We start from the raw sequence: 12333 nt of genomic DNA, 5'->3' as shown, positions 1-12333 counted from the left end.
ACATGAAGCCACCGCTCGATGCTTTCGGGCTTCACAGAGCCAGCGGTTCAGGGCTGTGATTTTGGGAAGTCAGGAAACACAGGCAGTGAGTACCATGAACGTCCCCAACTGTCACTCTGGGGACCTTTCTCACTGAGCAGATTCTGAGTTCTGAGATGTTGATGAGGTTGGCATCTGTGAGGCAAGGAGCCAGAGAGAGCAGAGGGTGGACCATCTCCTGGCTGACGGTGGGGCTGCCAAAGGCAGGGCAGGACCTCCACTGGCCCCAGCAGAGATCACGTGCTCTGAGACTGAGGGCTACAGGGTGACACCAGCCAGCATGTGGAGCTGGGAAACAATGGAATCCCAGCCCAGGCAACATGGAGGTTTCTCATGCAGCCAGCATGTGGAGCTGGCAAACAATGGAATCCCAGCCCAGGCAACATGGAGGTTTCTCATGCAGCCAGCATGTGGAGCTGGGAAACAATGGAATCCCAGCCCAGGCAACATGGAGGTTTCTCATGCAGTCTTAGATGGGTCTGCTGTATTCCAGTTGAAAGGAGAATAAAGCTAGCCCAGCAGGATCAGAAGACCCCGCCAATGATTTCACTGCCAGCCAAAGTAAAATTTCACACTCTATAGCTCAACCGGGGGCCACTATCGGCATTTGGGAAATGAACCCATCTATGGCAGCTCTTTCTTTCTCTCTGCATCTAAAAAAAAGGGGGGGAGGGCACTGTGACATAGTGGGTAAAGCCGCCACCTGCAGTGCCGGCATCCCATATAGGTGCCAGTTCGAGTCCCAGCTGTTCCACTTCCGGTCCAGCTCTCTACTATGGCCTGGAAAAGCATCAGAAAATGGCCCAAGTCCTTGGGCCCCTGCACCCGCATGGGAGACCCAGAAGAACCTCCTGGCTTCCTGGCTTTGGACTGGCCCAGTTCTGGCCGTTGCAGCCATTTGGGGAGTGAATCAGTGGATGGAAGACATCTCTCTCTCTGCCTCTCTGTAACTCTGACTTTCAAGTAAAATAAATAACTCTTAAAAAAAAAAAAAAGGGGCAATCTAGACATCCTCAATGTATCAGCCATAAGACAGTCTAATAATGGTATAAGAAAAACAGAATCCTTAAACAGAACCACACATCCATCAGTCAACTGATTTTTTTTTTTTTTTTTTGACAGGTAGAGTTATAGACAGTGAGAGAGAGAGAGACAGAGAGAAAGGTCTTCCTTTCATTGGTTCACCCTCCCAAATGGCCGCTACGGCCGGTGCTGCACCAATCCGAAGCCAGGAGCCAGGTGCTTCTTCCTGGTCTCCCCATGCAAGTGCAGGGCCCAAGCACTTGGGCCATCCTCCACTGCCCTCCCAGGCCATAGCAGAGAGCTGGACTGGAAGAGGAGCAACCAGGACTAGAACCGGTACCCATATGGGATGCTGGCGCCGCAGGCAGAGGACCAACCAAGTGAGCCACGGCGCCGGCCTAGTCAACTGATTTTTGACAAAGGATCAATATAGTCCAGTAAGTAAAGAAAAGCCTTTCAACAAAAACTTTGCTAGGCACATGGAACAGCTTGATAGCATCTGGGAAAAAATGAATCTTGACTCGCATCTTACACAATACACCAAAACTAGCTCAAGCTTGGTTGTAGACCTAAACATAAAAATTAAACCCATTAAGCTTCTAGAAAAAAACACAGAAAAATGTATTTGTAACCTCAGGATAGACAGATTTCTTAGGAGACATTTTCAAGCACTAACTATGAAATAACTGACAAAACAAATTGGTTTATCAAAATTAAAATTTCTCATCAAAATATCCCACTAAGAGGTAGGTGTTTGGTACAGCGGGTGAGGCGCCATTTCTAGCCTTACTTTCTGGTCTCTCTATAGTCTGGATCACAACAACAGACTCTTCACTGGTCTCCCCAGAGCCAGTCCTGCCCACATCCAGTCCTGCCCCCATCCAGTCCATGCAACAGCTGCCACAGGGATCTTCCTAAAATACAAATCTAATCCTGTCACCTGTCAGCAGCTCCCCTAGGGCTTCCGGGATCAAGCCCCGAGCAGAGTCATGAGCTTGTCTCCCTTTCTCTCCAGCCTTGTGTCACTCCCCCTCTCCCTGCCCTCGCCTTCCTTATTCTCTCCTCGGAACCCGGTGCCTTCTCTGGGCTCCCATAAGCCATCTGAGAACAGCTCCGTCACGCATTTTTAAAACATAAAATACAACAGAGTACACAAAGCAAAAGGACAGTTTACGGAATCATTTATAAGGCAAACATCCTGCTAACACTCAGCTTAGATAGAAAACAAACGGGATCTTGCCCATCGCTGACAGCTTCTCAATCTACCCCATCACAACCCGCTCAGTAGTCCTGATTTCCGCAATGACCACTTCTCACCTCCTGCATGTCCCTGCGGTTTTATCACCCACTCTTACATACTGTAGGTTTTGTTCAGTCCTCAGGCTTTTAGCTTGACAGGCCTTTTGAGTCTCATTTCATCTGTATGTCCCCCTTCTCTTTCTTCACAACCTGTTTGTTGAAGAACCTGCCCCCTTTGGCCAATTTCTCACAGTCCGAATTTTGCTGATTGCACACGCACTCACAGGAGTGTTCCATCTGCTCCCCAATCAACAGTGTTCCTTGCAAATTGGCAGGTGGACGCGGAGGCGTAACCAGACTCCGCTGGACCCCTTCGGTAAGACTGCAACAGCAGTGTACCTTTGTATCAGGAGGTGTATTTCTGGCTGCCTCACTTTGTGGTGAGTGCTCAGTGGCGCTCAATGCCTAGATGCACAGATTCTTCAGAGGAAACAACATGTGCTGTTCTAACCGCATCATTCGCTTTGATTTATCAGCTGAAATAGCTTTACAAGGAGATGCTTCCCTTCATCTACTGTTGGTTACCCAGTGGTACAGCACATACAGGAAACACCAGACTGACTTTCATTTCTGCCTTTGAGGTAATAAATTCGTTCTCTGCTATTTTTGGGAAGTAATATTTTGTGTGTGTGCTTTTAAAACTATTATTATGAATTCACGGATTTAGGCATATTTTATGGGTTTCAGTTCTTTGAAATTACTTTTTTTTGACAGGCAGAGTGGACAGTGAGAGAGAGAGAGACAGAGAGAAAGGTCTTCCTTTTTCGTTGGTTCACCCCACAATGGCCGCTGCAGCCGGTGCGCTGCGGCCAGTGCACCGCGCTGATCCAAAGCCAGGAGCCAGGTGCTTCTCCTGGTCTCCCATGGGGTGCAGGGCCCAAGCACTTGGGCCATCCTCCACTGCACTCCTGGGCCAGAGCAGACAGCTGGCCTGGAAGGGGGGCAACCGGGACAGAATCTGCCGCCCCTACCGGGACTAGAACCTGGTATGCCGGCGCCACAGGTGGAGGATTAGCCTGTTGAGCCACCAAAATTACTCTTCTTATTGAGGTTCAACTGAGCCATCTTTGGTCTCAAATTGATTCCTCCACCCTTGTGAAACAACCCCAGTAATTGTCAATACCTTTCTTACTATCTGGTATGCCCAGATGTTCCTGCCCAGACATGGTATCAGACATTTCTTTAAGAAGCTATTTTAAAAATAACATTATAGAGGTAATTATAGATTCACACACAGCCTGTAAGAAAGAACACGGGGGGGGGGGGTTCCCACGAATGCTTTGCCCAGTTTCCCTGAGGGGCAACATTTTAAAATGCTGCAGAACACAATCAGCACAGTGACCCTGCGACCACCTGCCATCTCAGACTGCGCCCGTTTGTGCTCAGGTGTCCAGGACATCCTCTGCAGTTTTATTAGCCATGTAGGTTTGTGTCATCAGCACTACCACGGAGCCTCTGCGCAGTCCTAACACAAGGACCCCTCGTGCTGCCCTTTCACAAGCACACCCACCTCCCTTCTGCCTCCCAACCCTCACCCTGACCTCTGGCAACCATTAATACGCTCTGCATTTCTAAAACTGTCCTTTCACAAACCTTATGTAAATTGTACTTTGTGATTTTTTTCATGCCTGGAGATTCATCCAACGTGTTGTGTGTCTGAAGAGTTGATTCCTTCATAATGCTGAGTAGCACTCCTTGGTAAGGACATAGCATAGTGTGCAAACTCAGAACTCTGGCAAACGTGGTCACCTCTGTAATCCAGCCCTCATCAAGAAACAGAATATGCCAGAACATTCTCTCATAATTCTTCCTAATTCCAATCCAACCACAAGAGGCAACCACTGCTCTCACTTCCCACCACAGACTAGTTTCATCCTAGAATTTCATATAAATGGAATCATACAGTGTGTTGAATTTGGTGTAAGGCTCTTCTCACTAAGCCTAACAGTTTTGAGATCCATCTGTTTTGTTGCCTATATCTATAGTTAATGTCTTTTTATTGCTGAGTAGTAGTACATAGTATATTAATATATCACAGTTCTTTTAAAAAGTCAATTTTCCTATGGTGGGAAGCTGAACTGCTTCAGTTTGGGGCTATGATGAATACGCTGTTGTAAATATTCTTTTAAAAGTACTTTTGTAGCTATAAGTTTTAATGTCTCTTCAGCAAATACCTAGGAGTGAAATAGGTCCTTTCCCAAAAAGTTGGACCATTTTACACTTCCAGAAAGAATTTGTAAGAATGCAGCTGCTCCACAACTTCACCATTTGTTGCTGTCCATCTTTCTAATGTTACCGTTCTGGCGTTCTGGCGAGGGTGCAGTGGTGTATCATTTTGGTTTTAATATGCATTTCCCTCATGACTAGTGATATTCAGCACTTTTTTCATGCACATACTAGCCACTCCTATATCTTCTTGAAATACCCGTTCAAATCTTTTGCCTATTTTTAATTGGGTTGTCTTTTTTTTTTTTTTTTTTTTTTTGACAGGCAGAGTGGACAGTGAGAGAGAGACAGAGAGAAAGGAATTGGGTTGTCTGTTTAATTACTGACTTCTGGGCCTTCTTTCTTTTCTGTTGAAAAGTCTCTTTTCTCTATTGGGTTGCATTGGTGTTTTTGTCAAAAATCAAATGATGGGAGCGTGGGGTCTACCTCCGGACAATTTATTGTTTCATTGATCTATTGGTCAGTGCTTGTGGAGTCACCCTGTTTTTGACATTTTTTTTTTCCTACTATAAATTGCCTTTTTGCTGTCAAGTTTAAAAATTCTTTACCTAGCTCTAGATCCTGAAGATTTTCTACCATGGTTTTTTCTAAATGTTTCATAGTTTTACATTGTATATTTAAGCCGATGGTCCTCGGTGGGTGATTTTTTATTAGGTTTTGCTTTAGACGCTGGGTTTTTGTTGTCTGTGGCTGTTCACCCATTCCAGCGCCATATGTTAAAAAGGCCATCCTTTCCCCCTTGAACTACTTTTGAGATTTTGTCAAAAATCAAATGAGCATATTTTTGGCCCAATTTCTTTTAATGGACGTAATAGTTCAAGACCACAATCTGGGTTCAGAGACACTTATTTCTACTGCTTCTGTCGATCTCAGCCTATACAGGGGACTCTATCTCCACTAGACTATGGGTTTCCATCCAGGTGCTTTTACCTATGAAGATGCAAGGCCGGGTGTTGACTCCCTTCTCTTCTCCACCATTCAGGGTGACAGGACAGGCAGGGAAAGCATTCTCAGCAACAGCGCATCTACACTGCACCAGCACCAGGTCCACTTGTCCCAGGCACTCTGAGAGCAGGATTCTGAGTCTTCTCAGGCTGGAGTAAGTGATGACTTAATGGCATCGATGGTCTTGACCACAATTCCTGGAGAAGAAACAGGTCAGCAATACCTCTGGCTTTTACATTTAACTCTCACATAACTCACGTTCTCCCTTTCAACTTTACATCCTGTGCTAGACATCCCTACCAAACATTCCCCTAACCTTTCCCAAGACTTAGGGCAGCTCTACATCTAATTATTCTACCTAATTTGAATGCTGCTTTTCTCATCATAATGTCATTGCATAAAGAAGGAGTTCTGACATCAGTCAGGCCTTCTCCAACTACAGTCAGACCTCTGTACCCATGGGATCCACACTAATGGATTCAACCAACTGCAGATAAAAAGTATTAAGAACAAACCCTGGATCTGTGCTGAATAGAGATTTTTCTCATTTATACCACATTAGGTATTATAAGTAATTTAGAGATAGTTTAAATTATATGAGACAATATATGTAGATTGCATGCAAATATACCATTACTTTTTAATTAAAAATATTCTAATTTATTTGAAAGGCAGAGAGAGAGACAGGAATAGGGGGAAGGTGGGGATAGGAGAAGGGATCACCCATCTGCTGGTTCACTTCCCAAATGCCTGCAACAGCTGGTGCTGCGCAGGCCAAAGTCAGGAGACCAGAACTCAATCTAGGTCTCCATGTAAGTGGCAGGCACTCAAGTACTTGAGCTGTCACCTGCTGCCTCCCAGGTGACATCCTCATCAGCAGGAAGCTGGAGAATGAAGTGGAGCCAGGACTTGAACCCAGGTACCGTCGTACGGGATTTGGGCACTCCAAGTGGTATCTAAACCACTGTGCCTAATGCCCACCGCCATATGCCATTTTACGTAAGTGACCTGGGTATAGCAGGTTTTGGTATCCATGGGAGATCCTAGAACCAGTCCACACAGATACCAAGGGATGACTGTATGTTCTTGGCTTGCCTCACTTATGAAGTAATTTTTAAAATGTTTTGCTGCCACTGCCCAAGGTCTGAGGACCAGTATGTGGTTCTCTGAATTCACAGACATAGGCTGTGAGAGGGGCCTGGGGGTGACTGCACCATTGCGGCCCTCCCCACCTCGCCTCGTAGCCCAGTCCCAAGATGGCAGCCACCATGAAGAAGGCGGCTGCAGAAGAAGTCAACGTTACTTTTGAAGATCAACAAAAGATAAAGAAATTTTCAAGGAACACGAGTAGAATCACAGAGCTAAAGGAAGAAATACAAGTGAAAAAGAAACAACTCCAGCATGCAGAAGATGCTTGTGATGACGTCAGGCTAGAGGTGACGACTGCTAAATGATTCCTTATCAAATGGGTGATGCTTTCATCAGCCACTCGCGAGAAGAAACACAGGAAATGTTAGAAGAGGCAAAGAAAAATTTGCAAGAAGAAATTGGCACCTTAGAATCCAGAGTGGAATCAATTCAACAGATGTCAGCAGATGTGAAAGTTCAGTTACATGCAAACTTTGGGAGAAACATAAACCTTGAAGCTGATGAAAGTTAAACATTTCATACAACTTTTTAAAATTTGTTTAATAAACTTGACTATTGTTTAAAAACTTTCCTATACGACATTTCTTCTAATTAGCCTTGATCCTTCACATCATCCACTTCTGCTAACCAGAGCCCCACCACACTGTCTCCAGTTTACAGTCATCTTTCTACATTTCTAAATCTCCCTATAAAATGCAGCACATGTACAAGCCTTCTGTCGTCCTTTTTATTCCTTACTACTTTGCTTCTTCAATTCAAAGCCACCAGAAGAACACCGTTATTGCCACGTCAATAACTCCTGTAAGACAGTATAAAACCTACCAACCGCCCAAATGCTTCCGCAGAGGGTGAGCTCGTCTTAGGCAGGACAGCGCTGCATCTGGAGGGCTATCTTTTGATCATTACAAACAGCTCTGACCCACTTTTACAGTCCTGTTCTTCCCGTCCCCACATCTCGCTTTCTGATCTACAAGCTCCCCTGAGTACGACAGCACTGTTCCTTCCAGGACAGCGCACACTGTGTACTTCCGTGTACTTCCTGATGTTCCCTGATGTTCTTTTCTTTTAGGACAAAGCTCGACAGGTGTTCAAGAGTCAATCAGTTAACCCTTGACGAACCAAATCTACACAGCCTTCCAGGTCAGCATCTTCCATGTGGCCCTCTGCAGGTCTGTCCACGAGGGTCCTCCCTGGGACGTGTTGTGAGTGGGGATGTACGAGAGACCCAATTACAACCACCAACACTGATAATGACTTTGTCTCACTGCTAACTTAAGCACAGCTTACTAAACAAAGGTGTTTGACCCAGCCAACCTGTAGTGTGCGCCATGAGACATCCCATAGCAACCCATACTGCCAAATTCTGTCCCAGATGGGTTTCCCAAGGTTACCATAGCAGCCCATCAATAAGGAGTACCTAGGCCATCCCAATTCAGTTATAGAGATTACAGTAAGAACCCAACACACCATCCAATGTCTAGCATGAAGTACTAGATCTTGTGCTTTCAAATTAATCCCCATCATGCCTTTACCCAACTTTTAGAATAACTAATGTTTTTTCAATGTTATGTAAGTTTACTACATGCACACAGCTTCGACAATCTCCCAATACACACAAGAGGTTGCTGCATCAACACAGAAATTCCTAGAGTTTTTAAAACTTTATTTACATTTTTATTTATCTGAAAGGAAGCCAGACAATGAGAGAGAGAGAGAGAGAGAGAGAGAATGAATCTTCCATTTCCTGGTTCACTCCTCAAATGTCCAGAGCAGTTGGAGCTAGACCAAGAAGAAGCCAGAAGCCAAGAACTCAAAGTGGTTTCCCTCATGAATGGCAGAGACCCAGGTACTTGAGCCACCCCCTGCTGCCTCCCAGGGGGCACAATGGCAGAAAGCTGGAATGAGAGGCAGAGCCAGGACTCACGCTCAGGTGCTCTGTCATGGAGTGTGCCCTCATCACTGCACCAAACACCTGCCTCAACAGAACTTCTTAAAGTTCCACTGTGAATAAGAAATAAAAGACTAAAAACCTCTTTTATTCCTCACTTCATCTGTTTTGCAAGCACAGCCTTTACGGAGTTGGGAAACCTGCCCTCCGCATGAGAGGGCATGGACACAGCTAATAACCCCAGTGAACAGAGGACTGAACACTACTGCAGCTTAGAAAGTTCAGGAGGAAAGAAAATCTTGAGTCTGAACTTGGAAGCACTTCCCATAGCACTGGTTCTTCCAACATGGCTCCTGGCCCTCAGCCTGAGGCGGTCCACCACCCTCTGGGGCCTGGCCCCGGCTCCACTGCAGACCTCCAGGTTCAGAATCCCCAGAGTAGCGCCAATGATGTGCGTTTTTAACAAGCTCCCTGCTGACTGCGCTAGAAAGGGCTCTCAGCTCCTGGGCTGCAGCATCCTCAACAAATGGCTCTGCTCCTCGGCTGCAACCCTTTCAGCAACACGACTCTCCCTGTATCAGGCAAAGACCCGATGATCTCAAAGTCAGAAGACCTGGAATCAGCTGTAGACAACCTTGAGCACATCACAGAGCTTCCCAGGGCATCAGCGGCTTCACGTAAGAACGGGGATCTTGCTAACACCCCAGGCTGGTTGTGATGACAGAGAGGTCTAGGGCACATGTGCTGGGCCAGCTTCCCCCGCTTCCCAGCACAAGGAGAGCAGTCTGGACCCCCAGCAGCTGCTGGGGCCACAGGACCGTCACGGGCCGGTGCGCTTTGAGTAGAAGAGATGTATTACTCCTCAACGAGAGCACTTCACAGCCTACGCAGGATCCTACTGGGCTCTGTTCTCTCTGGCACAGCAACTGGCAACATTTGAGATGATGGCTACTCACGAGGTCTGCACCCTTCGGTGGTTAGGGTGGTCCCAAATGGACATACACCACGCAGGAAAAATCAGCCTTTGTTTTGCATTGAGGCAGGAAGAACTTGGGGATTATTCTTCCCTCGGGGCCAGTGATGTGAGCTGGCTGCCCGGTTGATACGGCACGAGAAACTCCACAAGGCACCGTTGCAAGGTCCTTGGTCACCTTGAGACTGCCTAGTTCCTGGCTGATCTGAAGTGACTCAGTATTCTCCCCCAAACCGAGGGGGCGTCCAGCTCTCACTGTCCCAGCTGACCCAGTTCTGTCCCCCTTAGACACACTGCATGTTGGCAAAGGCCTTGCATGCCAGACTCGAGCTTGTACTGTCAGTGATAGGACTATCAGGAGGGGAGTGGCTTGACCTGACCTACCGTATTTTAAGGAGATTAATCCAGAAAAAGTCTGTTAGGTAGAACAGTGAAGGCAGACCTCACAATTTTGCAAATATTAAACAACAGTTCCTTTCCCTCAGGACACTATGGGACTATCTTGGTCTCTGGGGCAAAGGCTGAGGGTATGGTCCGGGTGGTAGGAATCCACACCCTGGGAACTGAATCCCCATCTCTAGGTGGGGCCTTTGGGAGGTGATTAGGATTAGGTCAGGCTGTGAGGGTGGGGGCTCCAGATGGCATAAGTGACTTTATAAGGAGAGGAAGAGAGACCTGAGCTAGCAGCTTGCTGTGTTTCACATGTGACACCCTCTGCCATGTCATGACCCAGCAGAGGTCAGAGGCCAGTGGGTGCCAGCAGCATACTCTTGGGCTGCTCAGCCTGTAGAACCAAGAGCTACACACACCTCTAATCTTTCTGCATCACCCGGACTCAGGGATTTTGTGACAGCGACAGAAAGCAGACCAAGACAGCACCTGTTGCAGAAACTACCGGGGCTTCCATTCCCTGGGGAGTCCCAGAAGCCCACCTGCAAGAGGGGGCAAGTGGTCCTCAGCCAGCCTCGCAGGGCAAGGGGGGATGCCAGCAGAGCTTCCAGCCTTCAGCACCCGCCTTCCTCCCCAACCCCAGGGGTCTGAATCCAGAATGAGACAGCAATTCTCCCCCAGGCCCCGCCCTCTGAGCTCAGATGAGGATTCCCTTTCATTCCAATGCCATACTCCCCATGCTCCACTAGCTTTATTTACTGTATCTTTACACGAATCCACTGGGGTTCTATAACCAGGTAACACCTTTAAACAAAGCACTCAAGCTCTGCCCTTCCTTTGTGCCACTGGGGCCTCTGAGGGTGTAACAGATGTCCCCCAGAGGCTGTGCACCTGTGAAGACATGGAAAAACAATGGCAAAGGAGGGAGCACACCTTGGGTGGGAGGATGGGAGGGGCAGGCCAGGGGGCAGACCACAACCTAGTCTACTTTTTGTCTTCCTAAGAGTGTGAGAACTGGGGGTCTATGTGGCACCCTCTTCCCTTTGCCTCCAGAGGTGTTCCCGTGCCTCCAGGCCCCCTGGTGTCCCCAGCCTCTGTGGGAGAAGCAGAGGCCCCCTCCTGGGGGCAAACCTCAAGAGACATGACTTAACAAGCAGGCTCTGCGCTTCCCAGCCCTGTGACTTGAGCTATTTCCCACCTCTCAGCTGACGTGATGGCTGCTCTGTATACTCATGAAGATCCTGAGAATCTTCAAAGAAAAAAACCTCCTATCCAACAAGTATCCGCTGACGGCCTACTGCATGCCAGGCAGTAAACAAGTCCCACCTACAGAGACGATCAGTTGAACCCAGGTTAACGTCAAGGCAGGCGAGCTGTGTGCGCATGCGCTATTTCAGACGGGGCTGTCAGGGAAGGCCTCTGAGGGAGGGACACTTAGAGACCTGAATGGTTTCCACGCACTGTGACACAGTGGAGAGGAGGTGTGATGGCCAAGAGCTCGACCGGTCTCACCTCCTAGGGCATGTAGTGGGAAAGGACTCAGAAGGGACACGTGGGAGGGGTCCCTGAGAACGCTGTGCAGGACTCAGATGGGAGGCACTACAATGAAAGCTTTTGCTTTGTTTTGCTGTCTACACTCCGCCTACTTCTGAGCAGGGAGGGCTCTGTGGGCTGCTCAGTGTGCCGGGCACCATGGTGGACAGGCAACATGGAGTCAGAGACCAGAGTAACCCCAAGCATCTGCAGTGGGAGTCGCCAGCGGGGCACCCCTGCAGTTAACAGTCTCAGAAAGGGACTCTGGAGACGTCTCATACAGATGTCTGTGTGAGACCTGAGCCTGAGTCAAGGTGTAACTGTTTTAAATTAGGCCTCCATCTTGTCACTTGGGCCTCACCAGGCCCTGAACCCTAAGCCAGGAGTAAATAAATGAACTCACCTTGTGATAAATTCTCCTAGCAGCAGCCGATTAACAGATAACAGAGAAATACCTAGAGTTCCTGGTGTCTTCTCAGGGCAGATAAGGTGACTGATAGCTACCTGAGACCCTGCAGTTCGGCACGTACACCCCAGCAGCTCGGACCCTATGCTTCGGCCAATCAATTCAAAAGGCATCAACCCCAAAGCCATCCAGCCACCTTTAGTAGGTCCGTTCCCGCCACTGGATGCACTAATCCATTCTAGGAGATGTCCTCTGAATTTCCCGCGGGATGAGATGATTTGCTAAATGGTACCATGATGTATAGAATGTCTCTGAAAACCCTATAAAAACCCTGTTCACTGAAGGGTTGGGGCTCTCAATTCAGACCCGCTGCGTCGGTGTTCATTGAGAGACCAGGCCCGGACCTGCAATAAAACTCTCGTATGCTTTACAGCAGTATCGGCTCCTCGGTGGTCTTTGGGG

At 47.9% G+C, this 12333-nt stretch overlaps 1 protein-coding gene and 1 pseudogene across 2 annotated transcripts in view; one reads left to right on the top strand and one right to left on the bottom strand.

Annotated features, from left to right (window-relative positions):
* FBXO10 (F-box protein 10) overlaps positions 1 to 12333 on the bottom strand; it is a 50371-nt gene that overhangs the window by 27147 nt on the left and 10891 nt on the right. Inside the window, exon 2 of one of the 2 annotated variants that reach the window (XM_062207935.1) lies at positions 5518 to 5729. The exons of the other annotated variant lie outside the window; for it this stretch is intronic. The gene's annotated coding sequence lies outside the window, so the exon portion shown is untranslated. The remainder of the gene's footprint in view (positions 1 to 5517; positions 5730 to 12333) is intronic. 2 annotated transcript variants of the gene reach the window in all.
* Positions 6789 to 7192, top strand: LOC133771229 (prefoldin subunit 4-like; annotated as a pseudogene).

Source organism: Lepus europaeus, chromosome 12 (genome assembly GCF_033115175.1).
Source record: "Lepus europaeus isolate LE1 chromosome 12, mLepTim1.pri, whole genome shotgun sequence".
NCBI lineage: Eukaryota > Metazoa > Chordata > Mammalia > Lagomorpha > Leporidae > Lepus > Lepus europaeus.
This window is presented reverse-complemented; position numbering and strand designations above follow the sequence as displayed.